At 49.4% G+C, this 13356-nt stretch overlaps 1 protein-coding gene across 9 annotated transcripts in view; it reads left to right on the top strand.

The window, feature by feature from the left end:
• NCOA1 (nuclear receptor coactivator 1) overlaps nucleotides 1-13356 on the top strand; it is a 381969-nt gene that overhangs the window by 283238 nt on the left and 85375 nt on the right. The gene's annotated exons all lie outside the window — the stretch shown is intronic.

Here is a 13356-nt window from a genome sequence, read left to right as displayed (position 1 = left end):
ACACCCACGCTCGAAGCACTGGCATCAACTACACATGGTCATCACTAGGCATAATAACCTCAAAAACGTCCTTCTGACACGCAGCTATCATAGTGCTGACTGTGATACAGATCACTCGCTAGTTTGCTCCAAGCTCAGGCTGAGACCCAAGAAGCTGTACCGCTCTAAACCTGCTGGAAGGCCCCAAATTGACACCAGAAATACGGCAAACTTGGAGAAAGCTGAAAAGTTCAGAGAGACCCTCCAGGAAAATCTGCGCAGCGGCCCTGGGGGTGCGGATGTGACATCCAAATGGCAACATCTGAGGGATACAGTTTACAACACGGCCTTGTCGGTGTTTGGAAGAAGAGCTAGAAACACGAACGACTGGTTCGAAGCTAACTCCGATGAGATGATTCCAGTCATTGAAAAGAAGTGCGCTGCACTGCAGGAGTACAAATGCACACTGAGCCAGAGTTCCCAGCAAGCACTTAGAGCAGCCAGAAGAACAGTACAGCAAACAGCCAGGCGCTGTGCCAGCAACCACTGGCTCCACCTATGCAGCAGCATCCAGACCTGTGCTGACTTTGGTAATCTCAGAGGAATGTACAAGGGTATGAAGAAGGCATTAGGACCCACCCAGAAAAAGATTGCACCTCTGAAATCCAAATCTGGTGAAGTCATCGCTGACAAAGCCAAACAGATGGAGCGCTGGGTTGAGCACTACTCCGAGCTGTACTCACACGAGAATGTTGTGGTTGATGCAGCCCTCGATGTCGTCGAGCTCCTACCAGTAATGGATGAACTGGATCAAGAACCAACTGTGGATGAACTGAAGAGAGCTATCGACAGCATTGCAGCAGGAAAGGCCCCTGGCGAGGATGGTATGCCACCAGAGGTAATCAAGTGTGCCACGGACACACTCCTGGAACCCCTACATGAACAACTGTGCCTGTGCTGGAAAGAGGGTGAGGTTCCACAGGATATGCACGATGCTCACATTGTAACGTATAAGAACAAAGGAGACAGAAGCGACTGCAACAACTACCATGGAATCTCCCTCCTAAGCGTCACTGGTAAACTGTTCACTCGCTTCATCCTTGGCAGACTCCAGAAGATTGCTGAGAGGGTGTACCCTGAATCGCAGTGCAGATTCCGCGCAGAGAGGTCTACCGTTGACATGGTCTTCTCTCTAAGGCAGCTGCAGGAGAAGTGCAGGGAGCAGAGGAAGCCACTCTTCATAGCCTGCATCGACCTGACCGAGGCCTTCGACTTGGTCAGCAGGGATGGACTGTTCAAACTGCTCCACAAGATAGGTTGTCCTCCACGGTTACTCAAGATGATCCAGTCATTCCACGAAGACATGAGAGGAACCATCCAATATGACAGTGCATTATCGGATGCTTTCAGAATCAGGAGCGGAGTCAAACAAGGATGCGTGCTTGCTCCGACATTGTTTGGGATCTTCTTCGCACTCCTCCTGAAGCATGCCTTTGGATCTTCAACAGAGGGCATCTTTTTGCGCACAAGATCTGATGGGAAACTGTTTAACCTTGCAAGGCTGAAAGCTAAGTCTAAGGTGCGGGAAGTCCTCATCAGAGACATGCTGTTCGCAGATGATGGTGCTGTAGTGTCTCTCACAGAAGACCAGCTTCAAAAACTGCTGGATCAGTTCTCCAAAGCGTGCAAGGACTTTGGGCTTACCATCAGCCTAAAGAAGACAAACGTACTCGGTCAGGATGTTGCTGAATCCCCATCAATCAGCATTGACAACTATACGTTAGAGGTCATCCATGAGTTCGTTTACCTGGGGTCCACCACCACTGACACCCTGTCATTGGACACTGAGCTAAATAGGAGGATCAGAAAAGCGGCCACAACTCTGTCCAGACTCAGCAAGAGAATGTGGAATAACAACAAGCTGTACACTCACACCAAAATGCAAGTCTACAGAGCCTGCATCCTCGGCACCCTCCTTTATGGCAGCGAGACTTGGACCCTGTATGCCCGCCAGGAAAAGAGGCTGAATGTCTTCCACTTGTGCTGCCTCAGGCGCACCCTTGGAATATCATGGAAGGACAGAGTGACCAACACGGCTGTCCTTGAGCAAGCTGGAATCCCAACCATGCACACCCTCCTCAGGCAGCATCGACTCCGCTGGCTTGGCCACGTCCACAGGATGAATGATGGAAGGATTCCAAAAGACATCCTATATGGTGAGCTAGCCTCTGGCAAAAGACCTCCCGGACACCCCCAGTTGCACTACAAAGATGTCTGCAAGAGAAACCTCAGAGAGGTAGACATCGAGCTGGACAACTGGGAAGAACTAGCAGATGACCGCAGCAGATGGAGGCCGGGGTTACACAAGGGCCTTCAGAAGGGCGAGATGAGGATCAGACAGCTAGCAGAGGAGAAGCGAGCGCACAGAAAGCACACTAAGGACTTGCTAGACACCCACCACATCTGCAAGAGATGCAGCAAGGACTGTCTCTCTCGTGTGGGTCTTCATAGTCACAGTAGACGCTGTAAATGAAGTCCTCAATTGAAACTAAAAAGGGCGCGATCCATAGTCTATGCAGACTGAAGGATGCCTACTACCAGTTTTCACCTAACAGAGGTAGAAAGTTAGAAGTGAAAGTAACTCAGTGTTCCCAAGCCTGATACATGGGCGTTTTCTGAAAACTCCAGTGGCTGGAATCATGTTATGACATCAGAGTCACAGACTTCATTTAAAATAAAGGGTGTGCAGAAAGCCTGGAGAAATGTGACCTCTAAGCTACGTCTACACGTGAATGCTACATCGAAATAAGCTATTTCGATGAATAACGTCTACACGTCCTCCAGGGCTGGTGCCGTCGACGTTCAGCATCGACGTTGGGCAGCACTACATCGAAGTAGGCGCTGCAGGGGAGCGTCTACACACCAAAGCGGCCCACATCGAAATAAGGGTGCCAGGAACAGCTGCAGACAGGGTCACAGGGTGGACTCAACAGCAAGCTGCCCCTTAAAGGGCCCCTCCCAGACACACTTGTGCTAAACAGCACAAGATACACAGAGGCGACAACTGGTTGCAGACCCTGTGCTTGCAGCATGGATCCCCAGCTGCAGCAGCAGCAGCCAGAAGCCCTGGGCTAAGGGCTGCTGCCCACGGTGACCATAGAGCCCCGCAGGGGCTGGAGAGAGCGTCTCTCAACCCCTCAGCTGATGGCCGCAAGGCGGACCCCGCTATTTCGATGTTGCGGGATGCGGATCAGCTACACGTGCCCTACTTCGACGTTGAACGTTGAAGTAGGGCGCTATTCCCATCTCCTCATGAGGATAGCGACTTTGACGTCTCGCCGCCTTATGTCGATTTCAATTTCGAAATAGCGCTCGCCAGGTGTAGACATGGCGGGCGCTATTTCGAAGTTGGCGTGGCTACTTCGAAGTAGCCGGCACGTGTAGACGCGGCTCTAATGGCTTAAAAACCAGAGGGTATATATAATGTGCCCAAATGCACTAATTTTTAAATTTCTTGATATTGAAGCCAGTCATATTTTGGCGGGAGTGTGTGTTTGGGGGAGAGGGACACTCATGATTTGTGAGTGGTTTACATTGGCCATACAGCAAACTGTTGATCTGCAATGTTGAAAGGCTTGGAAAAGGAGGGCTGCATCCTTAGATGGTGAAAAGTCAGCTTAGCTCCATTGTTGTAAGCGTAGCTGTGTTGATTTACAGCAGCAGAGGATCTCGCCTTGTGTTCCTTGCATTGGTATTTCCAACTTCTATGCCTCATGGTGTAGTGAGTTTTCCACGCATGGTTTCATTTCATAGATCAAATTGCTACTTGACTCCAGGAGCAACAGACCAAAAAATTCTCAACCCCGGAGTTGTTTACTTCCCTGTAATATTTCCTGGTAATCTGTTACTCACGAAGGCCCATGAGTGGTGCTGGTGCCTGTTCTAATACCCTGTCACAGGAGTACCTGAGTGCTGTGGTTTCAGGCAGGTGCTGCTTGGCACAAGCAGTTCTACCAGTGCATCTCGGTCCTGATGTACCACCTCCCCGGCTAGTCTAACCAGAGTGTCAGTCATACTGAACCTGAAAGTTCTGTGATCTGTGCAGATGTGCTCAGCAGACAGGAGAGACAGTCTAATTCTTCCTTCTCCTTTGTTCCCAGCAACCAGTTGAAGTCAATGGGAGTCTCTTGTTTGACTTTGAGAGTTGGGAGGGGGTCCTGTAATCAGGATGTGAAAAATGTGGGTTAGATAAACAGAAGGTTACCTAGTTAAGCAAAAAGGAAGGTCACTGGAAAAGGCCCTCCGGAGGCATCTGAATCTCCAAGGCTTCCTTGGTGTCCTTGCTCTTCACTAAAGGTTATTGGCTGGAATTCCTGCTAATTGAAATTCCAACCACAGTGAAGAGAGCAGTACAGATAGTTTCATTTTCTGGCCGCCTTACAGGGTGACGGAAGGGAGCTATGTATGGGTATGTAGGTAATTAACATAAAGAACTTGATGTACTAGAACAGGGGCTCTCAAAATTTGTTGCACAGCGACCCCCTTCTGTCAACAAAAATTACTGTGATCCCAGAAGCGTGGGACCAGAGCTAAAGCCTGCCTCAGCCCTGCTTCCCTGGGCAGAGGGGGCCAAAGCTGAAGCCCTGGGCTTATGTCCTAGGAGGAGGCCTTTATCCTGAGCCCCTACAGCCCAGCGCTGAAGCCTTTGGACTTCAGATTCAGCTCCAGGCGGTGGGGCTTGGGCCCTAGGAAGTCTAAGTCACTTTGGGGTCCTGACCAATGTTCCCTCTAATTTTTCCCACCATTGAGCAGAATGAAATTTATGTGCATCCGTCTGGAGGTGATATGCGACACCATCTCCATATGACACGGGCAAATGCTTTGCCTGTGATGCTCAGTAGAGAGATGCCTCTGTAGTTGTGGCAGTCACACTTGTGGCCTATTACAAAATGAATGTGGTGGCCATCACACTCCTGCAACTCAACCCCCGCCCCAAGCCTGAGGCCCCACCCACACCCCCAAATGGCTTCCTGAGTCCAGGTCTTAAAGTGGGACTCCACACCATACTCCTTGCCCCAACACCCAGATTTTGGAAAAGACCCTCTGCCATCTCCATTCACCTGATGCTAGTCACACTCCTACTACCGTCACACACTGCACTACTCTGGCTCCTCCCATCCCTAGGAGGTGGCAGTGAATGAGGAGAAGAATAATTCTGCCACTTAAGTTTTTGGGAGGGGAATGAAGAATGACAATTGAGAAGTGCGGCTGCAGGCCCAGCTCTTTTACTGCCTGGGCAGCCAGTGCCATGTTCTGGACAGGGGCTCCTTCTCTTACTTCTACCTCCTCTGGGTCACTCAGAGAAGCTCCTGGAATCTCTCTTCTGTGGATGTTCCCTTCTGGGAGGCTGGACGGCAGCTGAAAGACAGAGATAAAACATCCCACCCCGACCTTCCCTTTATGTGTTCATGTAGCATTTACAGTCTCAAGTGGCCTGTCACAGAGCCCCTCATGCTTTATGAAAATTAGCTTATGAATATGCATAACTCGAAGACGCTTTAGGCAAAATGCAGTGTGTGACATACCATTTTAAAAGCTACAGTCTTCTGAATGTGTATATGTTATTTGTGTGTGAAATGAGAAATACGAAGTGTAAACCTTATTCATCTAGCATTTCTAGTGAAAGCCATCTGAGATACGAACTAGGGTGAGAATATGTTTTGTAACAGTTTCTCTTAGTGTCCTAGGTGTAATGCGCATGTTTTGTTTATTTTGGCTTAACTTACTTTGATCTGTTTTCCTGTGTAATCACTTAAATCCTACTTTTTGTTCTTAATAAAAATTATTTATTACCAAGCCCAATGTAAATAATTGTTACCTGGGGTGTGGGGCAGGGGGAGCCACCTCTGTGCATATCTCTTTCCCTGATAAAGGAGGCAAACATCTTTTTGAGCTTTCTGTTTGTACATTTTTATGCAGAGTAAGGTGGATTCCTCTGGGGTGTTGGTCACTTTTGACAATTGTATTACTGGATGCTGTCAGGGCCCTAGAGCTCAGCTGTATCAGTATCTGTGGGGTGCTGCTGAGGGGCAGTAACCCCAGCTCTGTGCCTTGTAAGGTGAGGGACCAGACCTTCTAGCCAGTGGTGGTGGTGAATCCTAGAGGGCAGTTAGGCAGGCTCAGCAGTTTGATCAGCACATTGGGGCCCCTGTGAGACAATTTGTCACACTTCCTTTTATATTAACAAGCTGCTCCCCCACACCTGCTTGCAGTTGTCCTTTTTTCATCTTGCTGCCATTTAAATCATTTTATGAGCCCTGCACTTGTTGGTGCACACAGAAAACCGTCTCTCCACTGGCTTATTTTTATGCTGGTTGTTCTTTCTTATTGGATTTACTGGATTAATGAATTCCATGTTGGGTACTAATTAATGGCATGGCTTTCTGTCAAGCTTTTGATCGATGGGCGCACCAGAGTCTATTACATCTGATTTTAATTAACTAAAAATCAAAGCTCTGCATTAGGGAAATTGCAGATGTATATTTTGTCACCGTCGCAATTGCTTCAAAAGTAGAAATATCGTCTAAGAGCTGTATTGTGCCAGACAGTTCTACATAGACACCACAAAAGGCTGTACCTCTCTTCCCAGGGAACTCAGGAAAGGATTATGGCTCATGGCCATGTGTTCTCTCCAGCCACCACTTCACTCTGATCTCACCACCTTGTCTTTCTGAGTCTTCCAGTCCCACCATCTCTGTTATACATATTTCTTACGTGACCCCCCCCATTGCTGCAGCGTTGGGGTGCCTCACAGTCCTTACTGTATTTTACCCTTGCAGACCCCGTGTGGGACAGGGAGTACCATCACCTAGTGCTAATCAAGATTGTTTGGTTTTTTTGGTCCCCATAAAACGTTGCAAAGAGATCTGCATTTTTGCTGAAAGGTTTGAGCATTTTCAATGAAAAACTAAAACCCAAACATTTGTCAATTTTCAGCCACTGGTAAACAAATGAGATTAGTTGCAAACTTTTGATACAGTCTCCCCCAACATTCTTGCCCATAAATGTGGGTTGGATACATGGATTGTAAGATGGATAGAAAACTGGCTTGATGGTCAAGCCTAATGGGTAGTGGTCAGTGGCTCAGTTTCTGGATGGTGGTTGGTTTCACACGGAGAGCTCCAAAGCTCGGTGCTGGGGCCGGTGTTGTCCAACATTTTTATTAATGACCTGGATGAGGGACTGGGTTGCACTCTCAGAAAGTCTGGGAATTACACTAAGCTGAGGGTTGGACCATGGTTCGTCCACATCTTGGTCACTTAGGTCACCCCTTTCAAGCCTCTCAGGCATCAGCTTGCTTGCTGACTACTTGTACAGGTTCTGCACCACGATTGCCTGATAATTCCCACTGCAACATCAGACCTAGCCGTGCCCAACAACTGCTTGCTCTGCATTGGCTCCCAGGCCATTGAGTTCCTCTGGAGGGAGTTACATGATCATGTCAGTCTTCCTTCACTATGAATTAACTATCTTTTCCTTGTATTCTGCCATTTTCCTTCTCAAACGTCATTGCTTCTCAGCTCTCCTTGAACCCAGATGCATAATTGCTCTTCCTAACTCTGTTTGTGTAACTCAGAGCACGGTTGGATTCTGGGCATTACTTTGATAGAGATAAAGAGAAGGGAGAGAGAATATGAATAAATTGACTTTTTCCCCCTCCATACAAAGCTGAAAATGTTTGCAAAGTTTGCAATATCTTGGTCATTGCAAAGAAGTAAAAGTCATTTTCAAGAGACTGTTCAGAATCTGATATCTTGCCTTGCATAATTCAGCTGTAATTTACATCTAAAGCAATAGTAAAACCTTATCCTAAGGTAGGCTCTTTTAGATGCCTGTTCTTGGTTAACTTGTGCTGCCCTTGCAGTGGTAATACATCCCCTGCTGACTGCTGAGCATGCTTCTGGTCTCCCACAGTGTTTGTTGTTGGCTGACTACCCTTACTTGGCCCTTGTGCAGACCTGTGATGATGCTCCCATGAGAATCTCCAGCAATATCTGCTATGCAGATTTCTATTTTCATAGAAACATTTCCCTTTTCAATTTTAAGGAGCTTGAATTTTTCTGTACATGTGGCTCCCTGTGCAAAACTCTTCATGTGGAGTGAAAAAAATGTAATCCTCTTAGGCAAAGACAAGATTCTAGTCAGTTCTTCGAGTGACTGCTCATGTCCATTCCAAATTGGGTGTGCGCTAGCACACACCTAGTCGCCGGAAGCTTTTTGCCCTAGCCAGTAGCCATAGGGTTGGTGCGGTGCCCCCTGGAGTGGTGCCGATACAGCAACCTACGTACGCACCGCCCAGCACCCCTCCCCACCCGCCCGCTCAGTTCCTTCTCACTGTGCTGCCGGTTGTTGGAGCTCTTGCTTCCTCTGTTCAAATCATAAGCTAGTCGTCTATTGTAGTGTAAATAGTTCATGAAGAAGTGTAAATAGTTTTAGGATTTGATAGTTAATCTTAGTGCTTTAACTAAAAGCCGAGGCAGGGCTTTTTGTCCCCCTCGGTGCCTTGGTGCTGGGGAATGCCTGGCTCCCTGGGCTTTAGGACTTGTTCAAAATGCAACAAATGTATGCCCAAACGTGACCCCCATTCAGCCTGTTTGAGTTGCTTGGGGGAAGGACACTTACATGATCACTGTTCAATTTGTAAGGCATTTAAGCCCAGAACTTTGAAAGATAGGGCCCAATGCCTTAAAGTCCTCTTAATGGAGGTGGCTCTTAAGCCTCAAGGGTCTCCAGCAGGAGCAGAGAGTGGAGCCTCCTCGGTTCAAAATGCACCAGCGCCGTCGACCATGTTGCTGCCCGAGGACTCTCGGCACCAGGAGCAGGTGCAGGCACCGTCGCCTTCCCAGCGCCGTAGGAGTCAATCTCTGGTGCCGAAGAAGAGTCAGAGGCATGAGAGGCATCACTTGCTGAAGTCAAAGTGGGTCGGCCTCAAGTCCAAGGCTCCGGCGCACACTGTCAAATGGCAGGAGGTGTGTACATTGATGCCAATGCGGAGTGGGAGTCCACAGGCGTTGCACTTGCCCTCAATGCTGGAGACGTTTCAAGTGGCACAAGGACTTCTTCAGACGATGGTGCTGGGCCCTCCTCCATCTAAGGAGGACAGGCGCCGTAGCACTGAAATGGAGTGATCGGGGCTCATGGACGTGACACTGGCACCAACCCCTGTGCTCACATCAGTGCCATCACCGACACCGTATCCAGTGCCGAGCGCTCTGGTGCTGACACAGCAGACAGTGGGCCAGTTTCAGGTGTCCTATGCTTTGGCATCGCTCTCAGTGTGCACATCAGAGCCAACTCCAGTGGCCCCGCCGTGGTCATCTGCCTCTGAATTGGAGTCGGACTCCTTCTACTGAGCTCCGGACGGAGTGGGAACCCGAGAAGGTCTCACCATAGCCGTCACAGGCACCGTAGTCATCGCTCGGACGATATGGGTTGGCCAACAGCCTCGGAGACGACTCAACAGTGGCCCTTCTGGACCCCGTGGGTATTTCACAAGGTGTAAGTCCAGGCCATTGGAGTGCCTTTAGTGGTGCTGGGGTCCTGCCGATCCCACGCTTGGCACCGTCGGCGTCACTGGGTGCCTCACAACCAGAACAGAGACAGGAAGCGGCAGTCATCGTGGAGCCACCTTGGGTCTACCCTGTCGGCATCGACCTCAGCACCATTGTTGGCACCGTTGCAGCGGAACTGGACCCCTTCGGTACCGGCGGCATCCATAATTGTACCTCCGATGCCAATGGAGCAGGCACCAGTCCAGGCGCTGGCACCGATTCAAGTGCAGGGAGTGGTAATGGTGCCGTTTGTGCCACCTGTTGTGGGGCTTTCTGGCCAGCCGGTGCCTATGCCAGCACTGCCTACGGTGCACCCCGGTTTGCCCATAATTTCTGTGGAGGGCCAAATGCCTGAGCAGTTCACTACCGCTCTTCCTCTCCAAATGGAGGCATAAGGGCTGTCGTCTTCTTCCTCCCTGGATGAGGCGGTGGCGGGTTCATCGGCCTCACCTGTGTTGGAGGATGGCAGGGCTTTTCAACAGCTCCTTAGGAGAGTGGCCCAAAGCTTGGGGGTGCAAACGGAACAGGTCTGGGATGAAATGGACCCTGTCATGGACATTTTGTCCTCTGCAGGCCTCACCAGGGTAGCTCTGCTCATAATCAAAACAGTTGTCACTACGGCTAAAACGGTTTGGCATACCCCTGGTTCTGCCCTTCCTACAGCCCATAGGAATGAGAGACGGACTTTATCCCATCCCAGGGCAATGAACATTTGTTGATGCACCCCCACAACCCCAACTTCCTAGTAATGGACACTGCTAAGCGTAGAGAGTGCTGTCATCTTCTCCCCTGGTTGTGTGACAGCAGCTCCGATGGCTGGATAGTTTCTTCAGCCTTGGCCGTCTCCATATGAAGACGGCCAAGGCATTCCTCAGGGGCACGGATGCTCCTCAGTCTAGCCACCTCTTCTTGCAGCTCTCCCACCTGATTTCTGAGAGATTCTACCAGGCAACACCTTTCAAACTGGACAGTCCCCCAGGCCTGGCTTTGAGAGTGGAAATGCAGGGCACAGTCTGCAGATCCACACCAGGATCTACAGAGAGGCATCCAGGACAAGGTCTTTGTGTGAATCTCGGTGCAAGTGAAGGAGACAGAAGCAGTGTTGGCACTGGTGATGTGGCCTTTCCTAGTCATAGCGATTATATTACGTCTCCCTCCTTCAGACTCCCGTTTGCTAGCTTGTTAGGCCCTCTCTCCTAGGCCAGCTTCGCCCTGTTGTTAATCGTACGCAGGGAGGGGGAATCACAAGATTGACTGATACGGATCAGGATGATCATGCTGGAAATCAGACAAGTACATAATCTCAGCCCTATCCACTGGCATGTCGGCCTGGAAGGAAGCAGGCTTCTGTCGATGCAACAGACAAGTGAACTCACTTCCTTTGTTTATTTTTGTATGTGTAAGGTGTTTTGAGGCAAACATCTCTATGCAGAGGGTCTAATCCAGTTCCTCAAACTGTGACCGCAATGGGTAGCTGAACTAAGGCCACAGACAGAGGAAAATGCTGTGGTCTTCCCCCGGCCCTATTTCTAAAGGCCTTGTGCTTCTCTATTAGACCATCAAAAACTACTGTTCAGTTAAATCACAGGCTCACTGATCTCAACTCATGTAGTCAATGCTGGTTAACAGAGAAGAGCTACAGAATAAAGAGATTATGGTGTAAGAACAGGAAACCTCATAGTGAAAGGGGGACTGAAGCACTTACCTTGCTTAAAATCCGGTGGGAAATGCCAGCATGTTCAGACTGCTGCCCCTCCTGTGTACCAGATACTACCCTAGTTTGTGGCTTGCTCAGTCCCCCACCCCATTCTCCTGCACCGTGCTGCTTCAGCAGATTGCCATCCCGTTGTCAGCTGTCGAATAACGGCGCCTAGCCAGGAATGTTTATTTTTTACTCCTGTAGGCTCCTGCTCCCTTTCCACTGCTGAATGCTGGAGATGACACTGTGCCCCTAGTCCACTGCATCAAACACAGTGTAGGAAGGACAGAGCCTCAGTGGGGACGGGATGTAAGATGAAGACAACCTGGCTGGGAGCACTGACGGCTGCTGGGTGCCCTGTTCTGGTGAATGTGCAAAAGTTCCCCGTCCGCTGTGGAAAATCTGTTCCCACTGACTTGCTGTGCTGTCTCTTCCTTGAGCACCTGTGCTTATCTCCTGCCCGGCCTCATGTGCGTTGCGGCATCCAAACATACGTTCCCTCTCGCGGTGCCTGGCCCATTTCAGGGTTAGCTTCCGTCCCTCCGAGGAGCCTGACCTCATTCACTCTGGACACCGACGTTTCCCTGTTGAATTTCCTTTTCTGACCCTGATCTTTCCTCCCCTCCCCTCTGGTAATACTAGCCCAGGGCTGGCCTATCAGGTAGAGACTAAGAGCCCAAATAACTGTGGATAGAGTGCAGAGAGCCACATATTACATATTCATTTGTATCTATCTGTATAACTATCGATAGATAAATATTTAATACATGGCTCAATGCTATCCCGTCCCACAGAGCCAGGCAATCCCAGCTCCCCTGCTCTAACCCAATCTTCCCCCCAGCCCAAGCCAGCCAGGCGCCCCCTCCCCCCCACTGCTCTAAAGCAGTGCCTGGGACTCGCTGCTGCTGATGCAGCCATGTGTGTCTCCCTCCAGGTGCTGGGGCTTGTTCACAGACCAACGGTGAGCAGTCTGGGTGAGTGGCTCTGGGCAGGAGCTGCATGCAGCTTGAGAGCCGTGGGTTGGCCACCCCTGTCCTAGGTACTCTGCTCAGAGGCAGACCAGGAGGCTGTGGAGTCCAGTGCCACTCCAGGAAATAGCTAGAAGAAGCTGTAAAGCTCCCTGTATGGTCATCACATTTTCTCCGTACCAAAGCCAAGGTGCATAAAGCCCAAGAAAAGCAAGGCTTGCCTCCAAAGCAATGTCTCTTACGCTGTGAAATTCCCAGGCATTGGGGTTTCTGCAAATACATCTGCGGTCCTCTCTGCAATAGCGAATCAGCTGTGGTGGGGGATCTGGTTACAAAATGATTCTCTTGACATGGTCAAAAACCACTGACCTGTTTCATTTTTCAAAGAGTACTGAGCACCTGCAGCTCCCGTAGACGTCAGTGGGACTTAGGGGGTGCCTCTGGACTGCAGGAAGTCAAGGCGCAATTTGCAGAACCCAATTAAAATAGTTCAGCCCTGTTTATGCTGCAAGAGAGAACTGGGTTTTGTCCGTGTTGCAGGACAGTTGTGTTGTAACCAAGTCCTTTGATGTGGCTGATCTTTGTAGTGTAGAGGGGGCTTAAGATGTCTTGGAATCTATAAAATTACTGGTGAACTGAACCCTAAATTGCTTATCATTATTAATGTGCTGTGACTGCTGCTGCTGCTTATCTTGACCAATATTGTCTCATAGTTTTCTTGTGTCCCCAGTGTGTGTCTGTATCTGTCTCATCTCATCTCCTTCTTTATGCTTAGATTGTCAGCAATGTTAGTGTAGTGCTACCAGAAGAGGGGAATGTGACTAGTGCGTTAAGATGAAAAACAGTGGGTTGTTGGAATGTGTTCCTTTCATATCTCTGAGGTAGGGCTTCTCAAGATGAAGAGCTAAAGAGCTGCATTTAATGCAATTTTGCATTTAAGACCATTAATTTAAGTGCTTAGTTGGGATGCTCTGACACTTCTCCTGGAAGAATTCTGCATATGCCATCTTGGAAAAGGTGAACAGGTGCTTGAACTGATACTTCTACTTTAGCTGAGACGCCCAAGAATTCTGGATGACTCCAAACGAGGGAAGGAAAA

Source organism: Carettochelys insculpta, chromosome 3, assembly GCF_033958435.1.
Source record: "Carettochelys insculpta isolate YL-2023 chromosome 3, ASM3395843v1, whole genome shotgun sequence".
NCBI classification, from domain to species: domain Eukaryota; kingdom Metazoa; phylum Chordata; order Testudines; family Carettochelyidae; genus Carettochelys; species Carettochelys insculpta.
This window is presented reverse-complemented; position numbering and strand designations above follow the sequence as displayed.